Source organism: Capricornis sumatraensis, chromosome 3 (assembly GCF_032405125.1).
Source record: "Capricornis sumatraensis isolate serow.1 chromosome 3, serow.2, whole genome shotgun sequence".
In the NCBI taxonomy this organism is placed as follows: domain Eukaryota; kingdom Metazoa; phylum Chordata; class Mammalia; order Artiodactyla; family Bovidae; genus Capricornis; species Capricornis sumatraensis.
In genome coordinates, this window is record NC_091071.1 from 137,195,984 (window position 1) to 137,219,361 (window position 23,378).

Sequence of the window (23,378 nt, forward strand, 5' to 3'; positions counted from 1 at the left end):
TAGCTTAATTAGCATAAGCAAAAAGGGAATTAATAACTGAGACATTCAAGAGGTGGCATGAGTTTTAAATAAAGCCCTATCCAGACACTGAAATAATGTCACCATGCCTTTCTCTCCCTCTCTTCACCTAGTAATTTTGCTTTCTCCTCTGTTGGCTTCAGTCTCCAGCTGATCATCTCTAGCTGGTGGCAAAGATGGCCACAGGAAGTTCAGGGATACTTTGTCCTCACTGCCAGGGAACAGGAAAAAAAGAGCAGCATATTTCTCACTCAGTATCCCTATCAGTCCTTCAGTGTAGATTTACATCAGCCCTGATTGTGCTAAATACTCACCTCACTCAAACATAGTATCCAAGGAGGAAGACCTCTTTGTCATCCAAGATCAGGTGATCGTGCTGTGAGGGGAAAATGGTGGAGGATGGGTAGTATTAATAATTAGGATTGGACTATTCCCAAAAGGCCAGAAGGCCAAATAGACTAAAAATACAGATGGGTGACACTGCAATTTACACGCTGTGAATAATACCCTTTTCTGCTGCTTTTTTCCCTTTTCCTCATTTATTCATGCAGCATTTTTGAGGAGTCAGTTTATATCAGGTGCTGTAAGAAGAATGACTCACCATGAACCATAAAGCCCAGGAGTAGTTTAGAATCCTTTTCTTATTTTCGCTGTTGTTGCTGTTGTGATGATTCTTACGTTGTTGTTTAGTCTGTAAGTCATGTCCATCTATTTGGTGACCCCATGGACTGTAGCCCTCTAGGCTCCTCTCTCCATGGGATTTCCCAGGTAAGAATACTGGAATGGGTTGCCATTTTCTCCTCCAAGAGATCTTCCAGATTCAGGGATCGATCCCGGGTCTCTTGCATTGCAGACAGTTTCTTTACCACTTAAACACCAGGGAAGCCAGATGATTCATATACCCCTCCCCACAAAATGCAAGCTTTATTATAATCCTATACTTTGTTTTACTTTTCCTGCATATACATTCATTCAGCCAATAATTTATTGAACAACTAAAATGTGCTAGATAAAACGGTGAATATGAATAGAAGATTTAAAATGTTTGGGCATTTTTATTTGCCAAAATCTAAATTAAGAATTCTTTAAACAGTGAATAACATTACAACTATTCAAAATAAGTTTCCATGCATGTCTATAGCTAGCTGTTGATATTAGAACTATTGCTGAAGAAATAATACATTATTTTTACCATAAGAAAAGAGAGGAAAATGATCCTTATGTCCATTTTTAGTGATTTTTAAAAAATATTCTGTCTGTTATAAAATATTGAGTAGATTATTTTAACTCTTGAATAATCATGCTGTACTTTTATCTTAGTAATGAGAGTTTAATACAGGGTTATTTTTATAATTATTAATTACATATTTTGCTTATGAGCTATAGTATTTGAATTTTACTGTCTTCATTTTCTTGAATTTATAGAAAATATTTTACTCTGTTGACCTTTTTAATACTCTGGTTTCTTATTGGTTATCTATCCTAAACTTTTTTTTCATGTTAGTAGAAATTGTTACAGGAAGAGGAGGAGTGGAAATGCCAGCCAGTCAGCAACCAGAATATTAAAAAGGTCAACATCATACAGTTTTCTGCTATAATTTGTAAAAATATTAAACATCCAATATTTCATCTCAGGCCCAAGATTGTAATAAGAGCAGAAAATGGCACAATATTAATTCATCTTCGTGACAAATATTATAAGGTGAAAGGAAGTATACAAACTATGAATATTTGGTTACCATTTAAAAAATATAATCCTTTATAATGTAATGAGAGTAAATTTATACTTCGTCAAGTTGAACTCTTTTACTAAATACCTGCTACCTTTTAAATTAATAGGACTCCTCTGGACAATACTGAAATTACGTGTAATCCCCAAGAGAGCTACTACTACCAGTAGGAGCTAATTAAAGACATTTATTATTTTTAAAGAATACGTAGAAGTTTTATTTTGGCTAATAGTTCACTTTCACTGTTATTAAAGTATTTGGATATGACTAATAATTTTCCCATCATTTAAATTGTTCCTTCATTACTACCTTTATATCAACATAATTCCCAAGGAAAGTAGTATTCCTTCATGATTCATTCTATCATGTGACATAGTTGTACTATGTAACTAAGAACAGAAATAAGGGTTTGTATATTCAGAGTCTGAGAGAGCTCAGGCAGTAGTCAATCAATTCAAATCAGATAATATAAGCCCCAAATGCATTCAACACAGTTTTGTATTTGTCTTTTCATTTGTGTGTATGTGAGATAAAAAGGAGTAGAATCAGAGTCCTAGCTCTCTAGGACTCAGAATCCAGCTCAAATCATTAACTGAAAGGACAGAGGTATGAGCAGGAGTAAAGAAACCTGCAGGCAGAGACTAGCAACAGCAGAATTTCATTATTGCCGCTAGGAAGAAGGGCAAGGGAAGGAAGTGGTGACTGGAGCTCTGGATGAGAAGCTGGTACTAGGAGCTGTAGCATGGAGAGACGAAGCCCCTGGCAAAAGAAAGAAGCAGAGGAGAGAGGAGAGAAGAGGAAGAAATACCTGGACCTCCCTCCTCCTACATCCCATTGACCAAACCCAACCTAATGCCAGCTGTCAAGGAAGCCTGGGTGAAGGAGGCACCAGGGCTAGGCTCTCTGGCTCAGAGCAGGAAAAATGATGGGCAGGAGTACAAATGGACAATAAGCAACAGAGATGTCAAATTCTAAGGAGAACTTACTGGAGGCAGTATTTGAGGTCTCCCAATATCAGGAGCACAGTGGAGGGAGGTGAGAATGGCAGAATGACAATGGAAATGAATGGACAGAATGAAGGAAAAACGAGTCAAATATATTAATAGCTGTCTGGGTCAGACTAGAATGTGGATAAAACCGTCTTTTTTAGAATATTACTTGAAAAGCTGCCTTAAATGATGTTAAATCAATCTGCCAAACAGCAGTATAGAATATCTTCTGGTGTATTCATTTTGAAATGAGAGATGATGCCAAGAGACTGTGAACTTCCATCTTTCTTTTTCTTTTATGAGAGCTTTGGACATTAAAAAAAAAAAATCCTCTATGAAATCTGTCACTTCAAATTCTTTGGTATTCAACTTGTTCTTGATAGAGTGAATGCAACTAGAGTGTTGAGTGACTTGTTAAAAAGAGTATCATCACTGCTTGCCTTTGACCATACCTTATTTACTACTAGCAAATATCATCTTGCAATGCTAAAGAGTGCCTTTCACCCACTAGATCCCGGAGTGCTTTATGAACTACAAATGCAGGAGCAGCTGAAATAGAGCTCTCTCTGGGGTGGAATAAGACAGCTGTTAGCCTTGCAGAAATGTTGCACAACAGCCTGAGTGGAAACCAGGGAAGAGTTCTCAATCTAATTGAAACTGCAAGAAGAATTTAAGTTGATGGACTAATTGCTGAGGCTGGCATTTATTCAAAAAACCAGGGTTTATTCTTCTCTGGTAGTGAGCAAGATACTTCACTTAGTTCCATTTAGTAGATCCTGTTGCTTCCATTTAAGAGATGAGGAAACTGAAGTTCAGGGCCACAAACTGTGCTCAAGAGAATTGGGTTGTGATGTATGCCTTTTGAGTTTCCGGTTACTATTTATCTTTTGAGTCACATGGCAAACAAAAGCATCAGCAGGGAAGCAATGACAGTACCAACAGGAGAGAGACAGTACACACAAGGTTTGCCCATTTCTGCAGAGATTGGGCTGCTCTGGGAGGGTCACCATGCGATGCTGGCCCAACTTGAACCTGCATAGTTCATCAACTCAGACAAGTTCCAAGAGGTAGAGGGGATATGAACGCAAAACACTCATGTCTTTAAGATACAGCAGATTGTGAGTTAATGAAACTTTAAACTGATTAGTTTCCAAGGGGTTCCTCTTGCCTCAGTGCTTCTTTCATGCTGGAATGTCACATTAATTGGTTCTTAATTGAACAGTGTGCTTCCAATTTTCAAAACCCATCAGACTATAAAACAGGAAGTCAGACTCTTGCTCTTTGGAATAGAGAGTCATATGGGTAAAGATACAGTTCATAAAGATTAAACTCTCATGGAGGTTGGAAGCTGTCATGCAAGCAGTTCTCTACTCAGCACTGTAAGGTATAGCCCTTCAGGTTGTTGATTTTTACACGGAAAGCATTTTAATGTTACTTGTTTGCAGGAGTCTGTCATCTTGTACTTACGCTGTAAGATGATGACAAAAATTTCCTCAGCTACTTGATTTCTGAAATACTAACATCTCTGAATGTATCAGTGTGTTGCATATGACTAATTATCCCTTTCCTCTATAAACAAATACTTTCTTTTAATTTGTGTATATAAAATAAGTCATCATTGGATGGTAGCTAGTTAAGTCCTAGACAAGAGAGTTTCTTATCTGCAATTAAATTTGGGCCAAAAGATCTACTTTCCACCTGAAATAAAAAACCTGTTTGTTCATGTTCTCACTTTGGAAATGTTTCATGTACAGGCAAGTTTATTTTTCTATTCTGAAGAAATATTATTTTTAAACAAGAGCTGTGTTCTGAATTCACATGGTGTGAAAAGTCAGAGATAGAAGGAAAGTTGGTTGCTTGCAACAAATAAACCTTTGAGGGGGAAAAAAATACTTGTCAAGTTGCTGCACTATTTTTTTCCCCTTATATGACTGTGCCTGGGGGAGAAAATTAAGCAGAGTTCCTTAGCTTAGGATACTTAAGAGTTAGGTATTTGTTTGTTTTCACTCACATCTGGATCACAGTTACAAGCAAGAGAAGGGTTTTTCTACTTGCATGCTCAAACACTGATCATCAAAGTTGGGCTATTTCTGCCTCTTGCATCAGAAGTAGAAATTACATTCTATCTCCCCCTTGCATCATAAAATATGGTCTTATATAGCAATTAGTTAGAAATTAATAATGCAATTGATAGAGACTTTGCTTCTTCTTTCAGGGAGGTACTGGTCCCCTGGTTATTATAAAGGTAGATAGAAAAGGGAAAAATAACCCATGAGACAGTGACATCTGAACCAGAATCTCAGATTTTACTGTGTGTGTTAGGATGATATTTTATAATAGGATGCAGTTAGATTATTATTTAAAACAAAGCAAAACAAAACAAAACCCCAAAAGCCCAGACCTTCCTTGTGGTCCAGTAGTAAGACTTTATCTTCCAGTTCAGGGATTACATACAAGTTTGATCCCTGGTGTAGCTAAGATGCTACATGCCTCTCTGCCAAAAAACACCAAACATAAAACAGAAGCAAGATTGTAACGAATTCAAAAAAGACTTTGAAACTGGTCCACATTAAAAAAAAATTTTTTTTAATAAATTAGTTAGTTAATTAAAAAATTCCCAAACACCATGTATCACCGAGAAATCAAATACTACTTGCTTTGTTGCTATTGCCTCTCATTAGTAAAGAATTCTTGAGGACTTGCATCTTTGAGAAACGAAGTCTGGAATAAAGGGCAACCAAAGGTGTATCTAAGAAACACATCATGATCTCAATGAGTTAATTTGGAACATCTCCAGCTGTGGAAGCCCTCTGACTCTCCAACCTTGTGGCAATTGACTGTGCTGACACCCTGATCACACATCTTCAAGCTAATTAGTCTCATTCACTCCATACCCACTCCTTCTGCTCTAACAAGACTTCCTTAAACTTCACTAGGACCAGATCTGGTATCAGAAAAGCAAGCAGGGCAGCAACACTGCCACAAGAGATAAATGTTTCCCTGGGTACAAACTCAATAATAAGTGCAACACCCGACAAAGAAGAATGCCTTTGGCAGCCCTGTTCAATCTCTCTAAGAAATTGACACTGTCGAGTACAGCAGCAAATCCCAGATAACGACAGCTACAAAAAGCTTTTGTAAGCAAAGTCATCAAGCCCATGTCAACCGTTCTCTCCTCTCATGATCTCTTGCCTGAACAGTTGGTAAAATGTGATCAATGAGATATTTTTCAACATCTATGGCAAATCATCCATCAGTGTAAGGTGGTATTCAACAGCAATGACCCATCAGCAACCCAGTAGGAAAGTGTTCCCTAGAGCGAGGAGACAGTTGCATATGGTAGATCACAGCTTGCAGGACTTTTGTCACCCGTGGCTCACTCAGCAGAATTCATTCACTATTTTATGCAAGCAGCTATGCTCAGCTGATTTCTGTGCTCTGTTGGTGCTTACGCATCTGTATCTTCTCTGCTTCTGGGTGTAGGGAGAGACTGAAGATTTCTCTCTTTAGTGAAATTATTGTGGGGAGTGATTCATCCTCCCCACCCACCTCCCATTGCTCCACTTGTGAAATAGAGTTACACGGTGGTGGTGGTGGTTCAGTCACTCAGACGTGTCTGACTCTGCAGCCCCATGGACTGCAGCACACCAGGCTTCCCCATCCTTCACCATCTCCTGGAGTTTACTCAAACTCAAACATAAATGGTTACAGGTAGAAATCATTGTTGTTGAACCCAATGAGCCTCTCAATTTAGAAATCTCTCCATTAATTTAGAAATCTTTCACTTTCAGTAGGTACAATGATGAGGTTCTGTGTCAGCTTCTGTGAGAGTTTGTCACTGTGAGGTTCCTTTATGAACACAAGGAGTTTTCTGTTAGAGTGGGGATAAGCACTGCTTTAGAGGATGAGTTCCATAATATTAGTACAATGTGTGAAGGTGATCCAAGGAGGTGTGAAACTCTTGTGGCAGTAATTAAAAGGAATTAAGGGGAGGGGCTCCTTGGAGGCAGCGGCATTTGAGCTAGGTCTCAAAAGATGCATAGAATTTTAATCTGTAGAAATAGAAAGTAAACATGCAAATGAAAAAATATCAAAGCAGAGAGGCTCCTTACTAAGATGTTTAGGGTGTTTTAGATGTTTTGGCCCAAGGGAGAGGGGTCTGGGTATGACCTGGAAGGTTACTAACAATGGATTTCTTGCTTTAACCTTTACAAAGTATTATACAATAGTCCCCTATTATTTGGGTGGGGGGGTGGAGTTCAAGATCCACCTCCCCCCAATGGATGCCTGATACTGTGGATAATACCCAACCCTATATGTACTATGTTTTTTCCTAAAATGCATACCTTTGATGAAGTTTAACTTATAAACTAAGCACAGTAAGAGATTAACAACAGTAACTAAATTTAAAATAGAACTATTATCACAACATACTGTATTAAAAGTTACGTGAATGTGGTCTCTCTCAAAATATCTTATTTTACAAATTTTATGCTTTTCTCCATCCTAACCACACACTTATCCTACACTCTGGCCATAACTTTTGCAGTCTGAGGTACAACAGAAAAACTGGCACGAGTTTTTTCTTCTGTTTTCACAATTTCAAGGATAGAAGATTCTTACTGTAGCTCTTAGCAACCTCAGCATACAATCTTTTTTTCTTTGCTTATTGGATTGAGAGTTTTCATCTTCTAACTTAAAGGAAGCACTTTATGGCTTCTCTTTGGCATAACTGATTTGCGAGCATCATTCCTCTTATACTGAGGGCCATTACTAAGTAAGATAAGTGTTATTTGATCATAAGCACTGTGATACTATGACAGTAACCAAATCACCTACTAAGTGACCAGTGAGCTGGATGCTCTGGACAGAGGAGTGATTCATATTATCCCTAGCAGGATAGTGTCAGGCGGTAAGGGACTTCATCAGGCTACTCAGAGGAGTGTGAAATTTAAAACTTGAGTTATTTATTACTGGAATTTTATATTTAATATTTTCAAACAGTGGTTGACTGCAAGTAACTATTGAAATTATGGAAAGTAAAACCACAGATAGAGAGGGGACTGTTGTATCCACTCAATCTTAAAGGGGCTTGTGTGATATGGAGGTAGAAATGGAGATTTGAAAGGCATGGTGCCTACATTCATAGTTCAGCTCTGTCACTAAACTGCTGTATGACATCATTCCCTCCATTTGATAGGGACAGAGTAAAGGAACAAAAGAAAAGAAAGAAAGAAAGTGAAATCGCTCAGTCGTGTCTGACTCTTTGCGACCCCATGGACTGTAGCCCACCAGGCTCCTCCATCCTTGGGATTTTCCAGGCAAGAGTACTGGAGTGGGTTGTCATTTCCTTCACCAGGGGATCTTCCTGACCCAGGGATCGAACCTGGGTCTCCCAGATTGTAGGCAGACACTTTTATCATCTGAGCCACCAGGGAAGAGACAAAGGGACAAAGTAGATAATTAATTAGGGGATTGTAAGTGGAAAAAAGTATCAGAGGCTCCTGAAGACTTTTGAGAGTCCCTGGGACTGCAACAAGATCAAACCAGTCAATCCTAAAAGAAATCAACCCTGAATATTCTTTGGAAGGACTGATGCAGAAACTGAAGCTCCAATACTTGACCACTTGATAAGAAGAGCCAACTCATTGGAAAAGTCCCTCATGCTGGGAAAGATTGAAGGCAAAAGGAGAAGAGGACGGCAGGGGATGAGATAGTTAGATGGCATCACCAACTCAACAGACATGAATTCGAGCAAACTCTGCAAAATAATGAAGGATAGGGAAGCCTGGAGTGCTACAGTCCATGGTATCGCAAAGAGTTGGACACAGCTTAGCAGATGAACAACAACCAGCTGCAAATTAATGATTATTCGAGAAATCAGGTTTGCTCAACCACAAAACCAAGCAAGCTTGCTTAACAACAAAACCATGCAACAGAAGCACAAGACATACCCCAAAACAATAAAACAGTGGTGGCAGGAGACCCACATCCTGCCCAGTGAGTTCAGTAAGTTCATGATCCCTGGGATATGCTCTCTGCAGGCATAAAAAACAACGATTTGTGAACCTAGCTTGACCATGTAGGGACAAGAAAACTCCCCTACCCAATCTGGAGGAGGAGCTGATGTTAGAAACATGAGGTTTACTTCAGAAAGACATAAGAGGTGTTCTCCCCCTCCCAACTTTTCCTTTGATTATAAAACTGTAGCCCACTAAGTTCTCAGGGTGTGGCATTTCTCACCCACCTGCTTGTAAGCCTCACAGACATCCTATTCTAATAAATCACTTCTTATTTATCTATCAGCTTTGCTCTCGCTGAATTCTTCACTATGCTGAGACATGAAGGACTACGGTACCGGAGCTCTTTGGAGCCCCTGCAATTACAACCAAATGGTTTATGTTCCCTCAGCTCTAAAATGGGGATAATTATAGTATCTACCCCATAGACTGATATGGGAATTAAATGAATTGATTCATCCAAAACACCTAGAACTGGGCCTTCAGTTCAGTTCAATTCAGTTCTGTTCAGTCACTCAGTCGTGTCCAACTCTTTGCCTGCTGCTGCTGCTAAGTCGTTTCAGTCGTGCCTGACCGTCAGCGACCCCATGGACTGCAGCCTTCCAGGCTCCTCCGTCCATGGGTTTTTCCAGGCAAGAGTACTGGAGTGGGGAGCCATTGCCTTCTCCAACTCTTTGCCTAGAACACAGTAAATGTTCATTAGATAGCAATTTTCTATTCTAATACTCACAGGACTCTGTAAGGGTAGGTACTACATAGCAGATGAGGAAACAGTATTGTTCAGAGACTCCCTAAGGGACTGGCAGAGCTGGTGGTCCCATCACATCCTCTGTCTCTCAAACAGGTCTCAACATACCCCAGCAAGCCCCAAGTGAGAGTACTTTTTTATTAAAGTATACCTGATTTATAATGTTATGATAATTTTCATTGTTCAGCAAAGTGATTCAGTTATACATATATATATATATATATATATATACACACATTCTTTTTCATGTTCTTTTCTATTATGGTTTATGGAATATGGCAGGCTACAGGCCATGGGGTTGCAAAGAGTCAGCCACAACTGAGCATGCTCCTGAGTTCACCTCACTTCAGTGAATATAGTTCCCTGTGCTATAGAGCAGGTCCTTGTTGTTTATCCATCCTATATATAATAGCTTGCATCTGCTAACCCCAAACCCCCAACCTCTTAAACAGTTTACAACCACTGTCTGATTCACACTCCAGGACATGTAACCATCTACAGTGTGTAGGATAGCCCCATAACCAGTTTTCAGCCTCAAATTAAAATAGTGCCCACATTAAAGAAACCTGATGTAAGCCTATCTTCATATTCAAATGTTTTAACAAGACTCCCTTTTGCATACAATACTTTGCTGAAAACTATCAAAGCCAGGGGCAAGTTGTGAAGTCAGTGAAAACCCTTTAGTGTTGATCGATCTTTAGAGGTTTTCCTCTTGAATAGAATGCCTATGTTCGTGAGTTGAGTGGGGGAATACCTAGCATTATGAGGAAAAAAAGAGCAAATCACCTGAAACCATGTTCTACTAAAAGAAACCCTAAAAAGGAAATTTCAGCTGCTATAGGAGGTAAACAGTCCATGCCTTCTGCCTACTTCCCACAGTGTTTAAAGCCTCCAGCTTCACACAGATACATACTCACAAAAATAAGTTATTTATTTCCAGCTAAAGCTCAAGGCTACCTCACCTGTCAAAGTGCTAAAGAAAAATTTGTCCCCTTCTTCTTATAGTTAATCATCATTCAATCTGTAAGTATCACTCATTCCCTTGATGGTGGCATGATTATACTTATTCTCTTTAAAAGGCCATTAAATCAAGTGTAAAAGACCCATTAATTTTCTACTATAAATAGGCTCAGAAGCACTAAATACTTCATTGTTTAAATTAGTCACTGTAGTTTACGCAGATGAAATTCTCTGCGAAGCTGTGGTTTTTATGCCTTGTGTCAGCCACTCTCATCTTTCCCCAGTCCTGGGAACAATAATTCAGTTTCCAAACGCATTAAATAGGTTGTAAATAGTACATGCCTCCATAGCGCCACCTTGATGGACCTTGTTGCAGTGTCATAAATTTGAAGGCATCTAATAAAAGCTGCCACATGCAGCCAGACATTTTTGTTTTGAGACTCGCCAGGCAGTTCAGTAAAGCTACTCACCTTGCTCATTCTTCCCTTGCCATCACTCCCATCTTTGCTCCTGGAGACACACCATTACTACATCTTAGTAACAAGAAGACGTCTAAAAATCACATTTGTGTAACACTTTCCAACATATAAAAGACATTAATGAACATTGTCTTCTTTGATCTCCATAGCAATACTTTAAGCTTGGAGTAGCAGCTCTTATAAAATAACCCACATTTTGTGCATAGGCGAACACTTACTACTGACTCAAGTCATATAAAAACCTCTTCCAAGACCTCAGGTCAGCTAAGACAAGCAAGACATACAGGAGATGTTCTCATGGTGGTGCACAGTCTTAGCTTGGTTTCCTCCAAAAGCAGAACCTGAAACATGGATTTGTGTTTCATTGATTTGAGAGATGATCCTAGGATGTGCCAGGGAGGGAGTGGGGAAAGAAGACAGGATGGGAGACAGTAAAGGGTGCCCTATGAACACGTGACCACTGTGGCTGCTCCAGCTCAGTGCTACAGGGAGGCTCTTTGGATAGTGTGAGTGGTCCTCCCTAAAAGTGGGGAAACTGGGGCATTGATGTCCCACTTCCCATCCATTATCACCTGAAGGCTGTTCTTTGGAGGGCAGATAGGATTAACACTCTGGCTCTCTGTCCAGGCTGAGAGAAAACCCTGGAGATTTAGGTGCTTGATGGAGGACATGAAGATGAGCCAACGAAAGGCTGAGTGCACAAAGGTAGTGTTGTCCTCAAAGTCATCGGTGCAACAGGGGTAGCACAGTGCCAAATCTGCTCAGTGAGACTGTGGAGACGGACTTTCGCTCTCTTTCTGTGCCATTGTGTCCCTGTCACCTTCGTGATTGGTATCTTTTAATTGTAATAGACTCTCTCCTCTGACTTTCGAGGCTTGGTACCTTCAGACACATTTCTCCTCCACTTACTGGTAGCACATCTTCTCCTGTCTTAAAGCTTCTTCTCAGATAATGGATTTACTCAGACAGGCTTATCTCAGATTATGGATAAGCATGTCTGCTTAATAACCTCAAACATCTCCCTTCTTAGACAGCAAAGCAGATGAAAGTCTTAATCAATGGTAGTCCCCAAAGATGGCTCTAGGCCTATACAATGTTTGTTGTTTTGCTGTTTAGTTGCCAAGTTGTGTCTGACTCTTTGCGACCCCATGGACTGCAACACACCAAGCTTCCCTGTCCTTCACCAACTCCCAGAGCTTGCTCAAAGTCATGTTTATTGAGTCGGTGATGCCATCCAGCCATCTCATCCTCTGTCATCCCCTTCTCCTCCTGCCTTCAATCTTTCCCAGCATCAGGGTCTTTCCAATGAGTCGGCTCTTTGCATCATGTGGCCAAAGTATTGGAGCTTCAGCTCCAGCATTAGTACTTCCAATGAATATGCAGGGTTGATTTCCTTTAGGATTGATTGGTTTGATCTCCTTGCAATCCAAGGGACTCTCAAGAGTTTTCTCCAACACCACAGTTCAAAATTATCAAGTCTTTGGTGCTTAGCCTTCTTTATGGTTCAACTGTCACATCCATACATGACTACTGGAAAAACTGTGAAAGTGAAAGTCGCTCAGTCATGTCTGACTCTTTGTGACCCCATGGAGTATATAGTCCATGGAATTCTCTAGGCAAGAATACTGGAGTGGGTATTCTCCAGGGGATCCTCCCAACCAGGGATCAAACCCAGGTCTCCCACATTGCAGGTGAATTCTCTACTGTCTGGGCCACCAGGGAAGCCCAAGAATACTGGAGTCGGTAGCCTATCCCTTCTCCTGGGGATCTTCCCAACCCACAAATCAAATCAGGGTCTCCTGCATTGCAGGAGGATTCTTTACCAGCTAAGCTACTGTAGCTTGGACTATACAGACCTTTGTCAGCAAAGGTTGGTTTGGTCCAATAATGGCTTTTATATTTTAATTAGCTGCCGTATTTTTTTAATTAAAAGATTTCACCTAAAAATTTGAATCCCTATTTCTCCTAAAGCATCAGATGATCTGGCAACTGGACTCTGGTGAACGACCTGCTGGAGTGGGATGGAGACCACTGTCTAGACAAGGCATTCCTTCTCCAGTGAGCCCCACACATCCCTGCCACCCCAACATTCAGCATCTCACTCAATCCAGCCACACCTGCTTTTCCAGGCTTTTGAATTGATGTCCCTGACTTATAGCACATTTGAGAAGAGGGAAAAGATTTTTAGAGGTTACTGCTTTTATTTGTCATCTATCTGCGTCCTTGAAATCACACTATGCAGTGAATTCTCAACCTAACATTCTAACTCTGTAAGAAAGGGTTTGCTGCAATCTATGTACAAGGAATGACACAGGCCATTATATAAACATATATTTAATTTTCATTAGACTTGTCCTAGGTAGTGCTTGAACTTTAAATCCTATATAGTAGAAGCAAATGTGTTTGAAATAGAAATTGCCAGAAGAAAGAACAAGGAAGACATTTAGATAATTTCCTCTGGACGTGTGAAGTCAGAGCAAGATCCATCTTTGCATTATCTGTAAGTTAGGAGCCACCTGTTCTTCATGACTGACTGACGCTTGGAATATGAGGCCCTGAGTTTAATTAAGTTACACGTGTGGGAGGAACAAGCTTTGTAGCAGCAGCAGTTAGATTATTAATGGACTCCTATATTGAAGTGTTCACATGTTTGAAAGGCTAATTACAATATAATTTTAGTTTTAAAATATTGCTTTGCTAAGGGTGGGAGTTGTATCATGTATTATGAAGTGGTATAATCTTCGGGGAAATATTGGTTTGGTTGTGGTTCTTTCCCTTGCTTTTGTACTTTATGCATCTAACTCTTGGAATAGAAAAATATGCTCCATGGCTGTCAAATACCAAAAAGACACTCTGTAGTTCTTTTTTCTTTTTTGCAAGTAAAAAAATGTTTTAAAATTGAAGTACAGTTAATTTACAGTGTTGTGTTAGTTTCAAATAGACAGCAAAGTGATTCGATTATACATACACATATACATGCCTATATATTCTTTTTCAGATTCTTTTCCATTATACATTATTATAAAATATTGAGTATAGTTCCCTGTGCTATATAGAAGGCCCTTGTTATTGATCTACTTTACATATAGTATTGCTATATGTGAATCTTTAACTGCTTAGAGATTGAGTAAACTAAATTTCATGTTTTTCTTTGCTATTTAAGACCTGTGATCTTATCAGTGGTACAATTTCACCATTTCTGGGGGAAGATTGAAGTGGCTGTCTAATGAGCTAATTCTGCAATTCATGCTACCATTACTTGGTTATGGATGCACAAGTAGGGCTCCAGCTAATTGCGATGGGAATCACATGATATTTAGATTCAAAGGCCTAATTTAGTGTTCTTGTGTTGGAAGCTCTATTTACTACATAAATGGAAATCAACACACATACCTTCTACCCACATATCCTCCCAGTGAAAATCATGGTCACTCAGTAACATTTCAGTTTTACCAGATCAGAGAGAATGAACCTATAGAAAATGAGAACAGTGAGTAATTAGGACTTTTACAAGTACTGGGAAGAGCCATGGGGAAGCATTGTTCAAGCAGCACCTATTCAGAGAGGCCTTCCCCTGGGGCCAGGGCTAGTAAGGTAGCTGTGTTTATTACACAGGTTGTCATCAGCACTGGGGCTTCCCAGGTGGAGCTAGTGGTAAAGAACCTACCTGCCAATGCAGGTAGACTTAAGGGATGCAGGTTGGATGCCTAGGTTGGGAAGATTGCCTGGAGAAGGACACAGCAACCCCTTCCAGTATACTTGCCTGGAGAATCCCAGGGACAGAGAAGCCTGGCAGGCTGAGTCCATAGGGTCACACAGAGTCAGACACAACCGAAGCAATTTAGCATGCACACGTGCATGTCATCAGCATTAAAGCTTCCCCCAGCTCAGCATCTCCATGTGGCTGTCAAGACAAACATTGCACTAGCTGGCTGAAAACCTTGCAATGACATGAGGTTCATTTTCCTCCCATTAAATTTTTCTGTATTTTATTTTTTAAAAAAATCCTTCTGTCTGAAGGAAGTACTAGAACTGAGGAGAAAGGCCTCATGTGCTCTGGAAGATCCCTTAGGCCATTCACGTCACTGTCTTGTCTAGAGTCATACTTTCTCCTGCATGACCGGTTCCTAGCAATGAACTGGGATTCTGCCATCTAATCCTTTGTTTGGCCAAGCCCTTTTATCCTGGGAACAGAGGGGTGCCGGTGGAAACTAGAATAACATGAAGTATCCTTTTATCTGATTATTCCAAGCCAAAGGGTATTCCTACGTTTTTTTGAGCCTGTGCCAGAAGTCCAGTCCTGCACTGCTTCTTTGCTCCTTATTGCCAGTGTACTCTGGTGGAGAGCTACATTTTCACAAACCATTTTCATCAAACCATTTGGTGCAAATCTGCCCTATTGAGACAGAAGGGGGCAAGGCACAGTCTCTAAAAGAATGACAAAGCCCGAGGACACAATGTAAACTGATTAGAGCCAAACAGGTCCAAGATGGCAGACAAGTTGACTTCCACTTGACCTTGAGCCTCAGTATACTATGATCATTGTAACATACCAGCAAGCTAAATGATACATCCACCTGCACCATGATTATAAAGGTCAAAAAGTAGATGGTGGCCCAATTCCTGGAAATTCCCACCCCTTCCCCAAAATATCTGGAATACTCCTCTCACTCATTAGACTATGTAACCCCCACCTCCCATAAAAAATGACAACCCCATACCCTGGTGTCTCTCTTGTCTTCTGAGACAGCCCGCTGTTTGTCTACAAAGTGTGTATCTTCCTGAATAAAACATTCTTCCACTCTATTATTTTGCTCTTGAATTCTTTCCTACATGAAGCCAAGAGCCCACACCTAGCAGCTGTCCTGAGGATCTGGATGTGATCTGGGATGTGACCATCCTCTCATGACAATTCTCTTTTCTGCAACACTACCCCAATTGAGGCTTCCCAGATATCTCAGTTTGTAAAGAATCCACCTGCAATGCAGGAAACCCTGGTTTGATTCCTGCGTCAGAAAGATGCCCTGGAGAAGAGAAAACGTACCCACTCCAGTATTCTGACCTTGAGAATTCCATGTACCATATAGTCCATGGGATTGCAAAGAGTCAGACACAACTGACCGACTTTCACTTTCACCCCAGCTGAAACCTCTCCCAATATTGCCTACATATCTTCACTTCTAACCATAGCAATGAGTTACCATCTCATCCCTGATTTGCTCTTACAGTTCAGTTCAGTTTAGTTCAGCTCAGTCGCTCAGTCGTGTCTGACTCTTTACGACCCCATGAACTGCAGCATTCCAGGCCTCCCTGTCCATCACCAACTCCCATAGTTTACCCAAACTCATGTCCATTGAGTCGGTGATGCCATCCAGCCATCTCATCCTCTCTCATTCCCTTCTCCTCCCATCTTCAATCTTTCCCAGCATCAGGGTCTTTTCAAATGAGTCAGCTCTTCACATCCAATAGACAAAGTATTGTAGTTTCAGCTTCAACATTAGTCCTTCCAATGAACACTCAGGGCTGATCTCCTTTAGGATGGACTGGTCGGATCTCCTTGCAGTCCAAGGGATTCTTGGACTCTTGTTCTTATACTTTATATTTATTCATTATAGTAAATCCAATTCTCTGATCCCTCCAGCTGCACCAGTTTAACTGATGATAGAGGAAGGGAAGAAAAATTCAACCACTTCTGTATATCCTGTTAGCAATATTAAGAGGTTCAGAAAGAATAAAGAGTGGGAAAAATGCCAAGACTACATGCTTGTAAGAATGCCTCTAGACTGGTGAGGATATGATCATAGAAGAAGAAGAACAGCCCTTGTTATGCACTAGCTGTGGACCAGACTCTCTAATCAGGTTCTACTTGGGCTGAAATTTGGACTAGAGTTGGCCGCAGTTAAAGATGAGTCTGTGACCTTGAGAGAGAAGAAAGCCAGGTTCAAACAGAGCCTGAACTCAGAACCTTGTATGCTAGAGGTTAGAGCTGGTACTCAAGCTAGAAACTCTGGGGAGATGAGCCAAGATGCTTGATTTACTCAGGTCCAAGATACATGCAAGACCATGAAACAAGTGATAAAGCAAGGAATGGCTTGATATTAGGTCTCTTTGGGATTTTATTAGAGTTGCAGAGTTTGGGAGCACAGGAAAAAGAGGTGGCAAGTTTTTAAAAGGCTTTCTGGTTTTCAGTCTGTCTCAGGCAGAAAGTATTACCTGCAAGGGCTGCTTAATTTGTGTATGATTAAGCCTTTAAGCTCTCACGGAGAAGGCAATGGCATCCCACTCCAGTACTCTTGCCTAGAAAATCCCATGGATGGAGGAGCCTGGTGGGCTGCAGTCCATGGGGTCGCTAAGAGTTGGACACGACTGAGTGTTCTTTAAGTCATTTTCCAATGGTGAGGACCCTGATGATTGAGGCTCCTTAGATAAACTGCTTCACTGCCTCAGGCTCTTGGGATGTGTGACTCCGACACTCCACAAGGATCTCCTCAGGACCCTGAGGCCTCACAACTTATGGATTGACCACTGCAGGAAATGAGTGATGGGTCTCTTCCTGTGTCCTCCTTCTGGTTTTAGTTTTGGAGAACAGTCTGACATAATTCCTTCCTCCTCTCCTCATTCTCGATTGCACTTTTATCCCACAGTCTACACCACCAGTGGCAACCCAGTCTAAGGTACTTTGTTGTTGTTGATCAGTTGCTCAGTCGTGTCCAACTCTTGTGACCCCATGGACTACAGCACAGCAGGCTTCCCTGTCCTTCATCATCTCATGGAGTTTTTGCGAGAATTCATGTCCATTGAGTCAGTGATACCAACCAACCATCTCATCCTTTGTTGTCTCGTTCTCCTGCCGTCAAACTTTCCCAGCATCAGGCTCTTTTCCAATGAGCCGGCTCTTCCCATCAGGTGGCCAGAATGTTGCAGCTTCAGCATCAACATCAGTCCTTCCAATGAATATTCAGAGTTCATTCCCTTTGGGATTGACTGGTTTGATCTGCTTTCTGTCCAAGAAACTCTCAAGAGTCTTCTCCAACACCACAGTTCAAAAGCATCAGTTCTTTGGTACTCAGGCTTCTTTAGGATTCAGCTCTTACATCAATACATGACTACTGGAAAAAACCATAGTTTTGACTATACAGACCTTTGTCAGCAAAGTGATGTCTTTGCTTTTAATATACTGTCAAGGTTTGTTATAGCTTTTCTTCCAAGAAGAAAGCATCTTAATTTCATCTTCAGTCTCCTGACATACTCAGTTCAGTTTAGTCGCTCAGTCATGTCCGACTCATTGCAACCCCATGGACTGCCGCATGCCAGGCCTCCCTGTCCATCACCAACTCCCGGAGTTCACTCAGACTCACGTCCATTGAGTCAGTGATGCCATCCAGCCGTCTCATCCTCTGTCGTCCCCTTCTCCTCCTGCCCCTAATCCCTCTCAACATCAGAGTCTTTTCCAGTTAGTCAACTCTTTGCATGAAGTAGCCAAAGTACTGCAGATTCAGCTTGAGCATCATTCCTTCCAAAGAAATCCCAGGGCTGATGCCCTTCAGAATGGACTGGTTGGATCTCCTTGCAGTCCAAGGGACTCTCAAGAGTCTTCTCCAACACCACACTTCAAAAGCATCAATTCTGCAGCACTCAGCTTTCTTCACAGTCCAACTCTCACATCCATACATGACCACTGAAAAAACCATAGCCTTGACTAGACAGACGTTTGTTGGCAAAGTAATGTCTCTGCTTTTGAATATACTATGTAGGTTGGTCATAACTTTTCTTCCAAGGAGTAAGTGTCTCTTAATATCATGGCTGCAGTCACCATCTGCAGTGATTTTGGAGCCCAAAAAAATAGTCTGACACTGTTTCCACTGTTTCCCCATCTATTTCCTATGAAGTGATGGGACCGGATGCCATGATCTTTGTTCTCTGACTGTTGAACTTTAAGCCAACTTTTTCACTCTCCTCTTTCACTTTCATCAAGAGGCTTTTTCCTCTTCACTTTCTGCCATAAGGGTGGTGGTATCTGCATATCTGAGGTTATTGATATTTTTATCGGCAATCTTGGTTCCAGCTTGTGCTTCTTCCAGCCCAGTGTTTCTCATGATGTACTCTGCATAGAAGTTAAATAAGCAAGGTGACAATATACAGCCTTGATGTACTCCTTTTCCTATTTGGAACCAGTCTGCTGTTCCATGTCCAGTTCTAACTGTTGCTTCCTGATCTGCATATAGGTTTGTCAAGAGGCAGGTCAGGTGGTCTGGTATTCCCATCTCTTTCAGAATTTTCCACAGTTTATTGTGATCCACACAGTAAAAGGCTTTACATAGTCAATAAAGCAGAAATAAATGTTTTTCTGGAATTCTCTTGCTTTTTCAATGATCCAGCAAATGTTGGCAGTTTGATCTCTGGTTCCTTTGCCTTTTCTAAAACTGGCTTGAACATCTGGAAGTTCACGGTTCATGTATTGCTGAAGCCTGGCTTGGAGAATTTTGAGCATGACTTTACTAGCGTGTGAGATGAGTGCAATTGTGTGGTAGTTTGAGCATTCTTTTGCATTTCCTTTCTTTGGGATTGGAATGAAAACTGACCTTTTCCAGTACTGTGGCCACTGCTGAGCTTTCCAAATTTGCTGGCATATTGAGTGCAGCACTTTCACAGCATCATTCAGGATTTGAAATAGCTCAACTGGAATTCCATCACCTCCACTAGCTTTGTTCGTAGTGATGCTTTCTAAGGCCCACTTGACTTCACATTCCAGGATGTCTGGCTCTAGGTGAGTGATCACACCATCGTGATTATCTTGGTCTTGAAGATCTCTTTTGTACAATTCTTCCGTGTATTCTTGCCACCTCTTCTTAATATCTTCTGCTTCTGTTAGGTCCATACTATTTCTGTCCTTTATCGAGCCCATCTTTGCATGAAATGTTCCCTTGGTATCTCTAATTTTCTTGAAGAGATCTCTAGTCTTTCCCATTCTGTTCTTTTCCTCTATTTCTTTGCATTGATCACTGAGGAAGGCTTTCTTATCTCATCTTGCTATTCTTTGGAACTCTGCATTCAGATGCTTATATCTTTCCTTTTCTCCTTTGCTTTTCACCTCTCTTTTCACAGCTATTTGTAAGGCCTCCCCAGATAGCCATTTTGCTTTTTTTGCATTTCTTTTCCATGGGGATGGTCTTGATCCCTGTCTCCTGTACAATGTCATGAACCTCAGTCCATAGTTCATCAGGCACTCTATCTATCAGATCTAGGCCCTTAAATCTATTTCTCACTTCCATTGTATAGTCATAAGGGATTTGATTTAGGTCATACCTGAATGGTTTAGTGGTTTTCCCTACTTTCTTCAATTTAAGTCTGATTTTGGCAATAAGGAGTGCATGATCTGAGCCACAGTCAGCTCCTGGTCTTGTTTTTGTTGACTGTGTAGAGCTTCTCCATCTTGGTCTGCAAATAATATAATCAATCTGATTTTGGTGTTGACCATCTGGTGATGTCCATGTGTAGTCTTCTCTTGTGTTGTTGGAAGAGGGTGTTTGCTATGACCAGTGCATTTTCTTGGCAAAACTCTATTTGTCTTTACCCTGCTTCATTCTGTATTCCAAGGCCAAATTTGCCTGTTACTCCAGGTATTTCTTGACTTCCTACTTTTGCATTCCAGTCCCCTATAATGAAAAGGACATCTTTTTTGGTTGTTAGTTCTGAAAGGTCTTGTAGGTCTTCATAAAACCGTTCAACTTCAGCATCTTCAGTGTTACTGGTTGGGGCATCGACTTGGATTACTGTGATATGAATGGTTTGCCTTGGAAACGAACAGAGATAATTCTGTCATTTTTGAGATTGTATCCAACTACTGCATTTCAGACTCTTTTGTTGACCATGATGGCTACACCATTTCTTCTAAGGGATTCCTGCCCGCAGTAGTAGATATAATGGTCATCTGAGTTAAATTCACCCATTCCAGTCCATTTTGGTTCGTTGATTCCTAGAATGTCAACATTCACTCTTGCCATCTCTTGTTTGACCACTCCAATTTGCCTTGATTCATGGACCTGACATTCCAGGTTCCTATGCAATATTGCTCTTTACAGCATCAGACCTTGCTTCTATCACCAGTCACATCCACAGCTGGGTATTGTTTTTGCTTTGGCTCAATCCCTTCATTCTTTCTGGAGTTATTTCTCCACTGATCTCCAGTAGCATATTGGGCATACTGACCTGGGGAGTTCATTTTCAGTATCCTATCATTTTGCCTTTTCATACTGTCCATGGGGTTCTCAAGGCAAGAATACTGAAGTGGTTTGCCATTCCCTTCTCCAGTGGACCACATTCTGTCAGACCTCTCCACCATGACCTGCCCATCTCGGGTGGCCCCACGGGCATGGCTTAGATTCATTGTGTTAGATAAGGCTGTGGCCCTAGTGTGATTAGATTGACTAGTTTTCTGTGAGTATGGTTTCAGTGTGTCTGCCCTCTGATGACCTAACATACTAACGTGCATTAATTAGCTCTGAGTAAGTGCAGAGGCCTACATACCTATTGCACAAAAGCCCAGGTGCCCAAGGGAGGCTTTCTGTACCTATTTGCATGTGGGCACAATGGTATGCTCAACTTTTGACAACAGCTTGTCAGTGTAATCCTTACCTTACATGGCTCCCATGGAATCTCTTTTCCCCTGGGCTATACTCTGTCACCACCCAAATAACTCCGAGTTGCTAGGTGATGTCCTCCAATGCACAGAAATCTAGGGAGCCATGGCTAACCTCCACCTGGAACCACTTTGAATCTGTAGTGAGCCAGGGGATTCAGGTCAAAAGATAAGAACCTCAGCTCCAGGTGCAAAGGTGTGGTTGTTTGGCTGGGTGAGAAAGACGTGAGGTCAAAGAAGGTAGGGGATTATCTGTTACATGTCATTGTGCCCCCAGGGACACAGGCCTTCTCGGGAAATGCCTAGGTCTCCTCAAACTCTTCTCAGTCCTCCTGCAGCTGCTCTGTTCCCTGAGGATAGTGCAGGCCCTGTGTCCCCTCAGGGAGAGGCACGCATGCCTCTCTGTAGATCTTTCCTCCCCCGTCCCCTCCCCTATCACCATGGCTTCCAAACTATTTCTCTTTCCTCCTTAGAAAACCCCACTCAGGTGAAGCTCAAGACGTCTACTACCCACTTGAGCTGTTCAGCCGTCACCACTCCTCCCCACACCGTTACGGAGGATTTCAGCACTCAGCTCATTTGAAGAGACCCTGATGCTGGGAAAGATTGAGGGCAGGAGGAGAAGGGGACGATGGAGGATGAGATGGTTGGATGGCATCACCGACTCGATGGACGTGGGTTTGGGTGGACTCCAGGAGTTGGTGATGGACAGGGAGGCCTGGCTTGCTGCGATTCATGGGCTCGCAAAGAGTCGGACACGACTGAGCGACTCTACTGAACAGAACTGAACATCCCAAGGCCCCATTGAACAGCCCAGTGTGTGTGTGTGTGTGTGTGTGTGTGTGTGTGTGTGTGTGTGTGTGTGTGTGTGTGTGGCGGGGGAGGGGTGGGAGGTGGGGGGGCCTGTTTGATCCCTGGCTCAGTGGTTAAGAATCTGCCCGGCAATGCAGGTGACGTGGGTTTGATCCCTGGGTCAGGAAGATCCCCTGGAGGAGGAAATGGCAACCCATTCCAGTATTCTTGACTGGAAAATTCCATGGACAGAGGAGCCTGGCAGGCTGTAGTCCATGGGGTCACAAAGGTCGGGCATGACTGAGCAGGCGCACATGTTTGCCACCATCATTTTCCTCCATCTGCCTCGGCCATCTCCTCACTCGGGTGTGTTCTGGTCTGTCGTCACTGTTTCTAGATCTCATTCTTAGCCACCATTCCCTGTCCTCCTAGTCACTCTCTTTCTTTCTTAGTTAATTAATTCATTAATTTTGGCTGCACTGGATCTTCCCTGCTGTGCTCAGGCTTTCTCTAGTTGCAGTGTGAGGGCTTCTCATTGCAGTGGCCTCTCTTGTTGCAAAGCACTGGCTCTAGGGTGCAGGGGCTTCAGCAGTTGCAGTGCATAGATTTAGTTGCCCTCCCACATATGGAATCTTCCTGGACCAGGGATTGAACCCATGATCCCTTCATTGGCAGGTAGATTCTTAACTACTAGAACATCAGAGAAGTCCTGTCACTCTCTTTTGAGAGAGCTGTGTACCTCCATTGCAACAATTCATCCATATCATGACATCTCCAATTTGTTGGATCCTCCTATTTTTAACTATCCACAGGCCTTTATCCTGGTCTTCTTTCTCCGATTTATCCAGCTAGACTCCAAGGTCCTTTCCTGAATCACAGATGCAGATATCCTAAACTTCCGCCCTGCTTGGCCTTAGTCAGACTGGAAATGGTAACATTTTAACCATCCCTTGGCTTGACACACACCTGGCCAGCTCATTGTGACTGGAAAATATTAAACAAC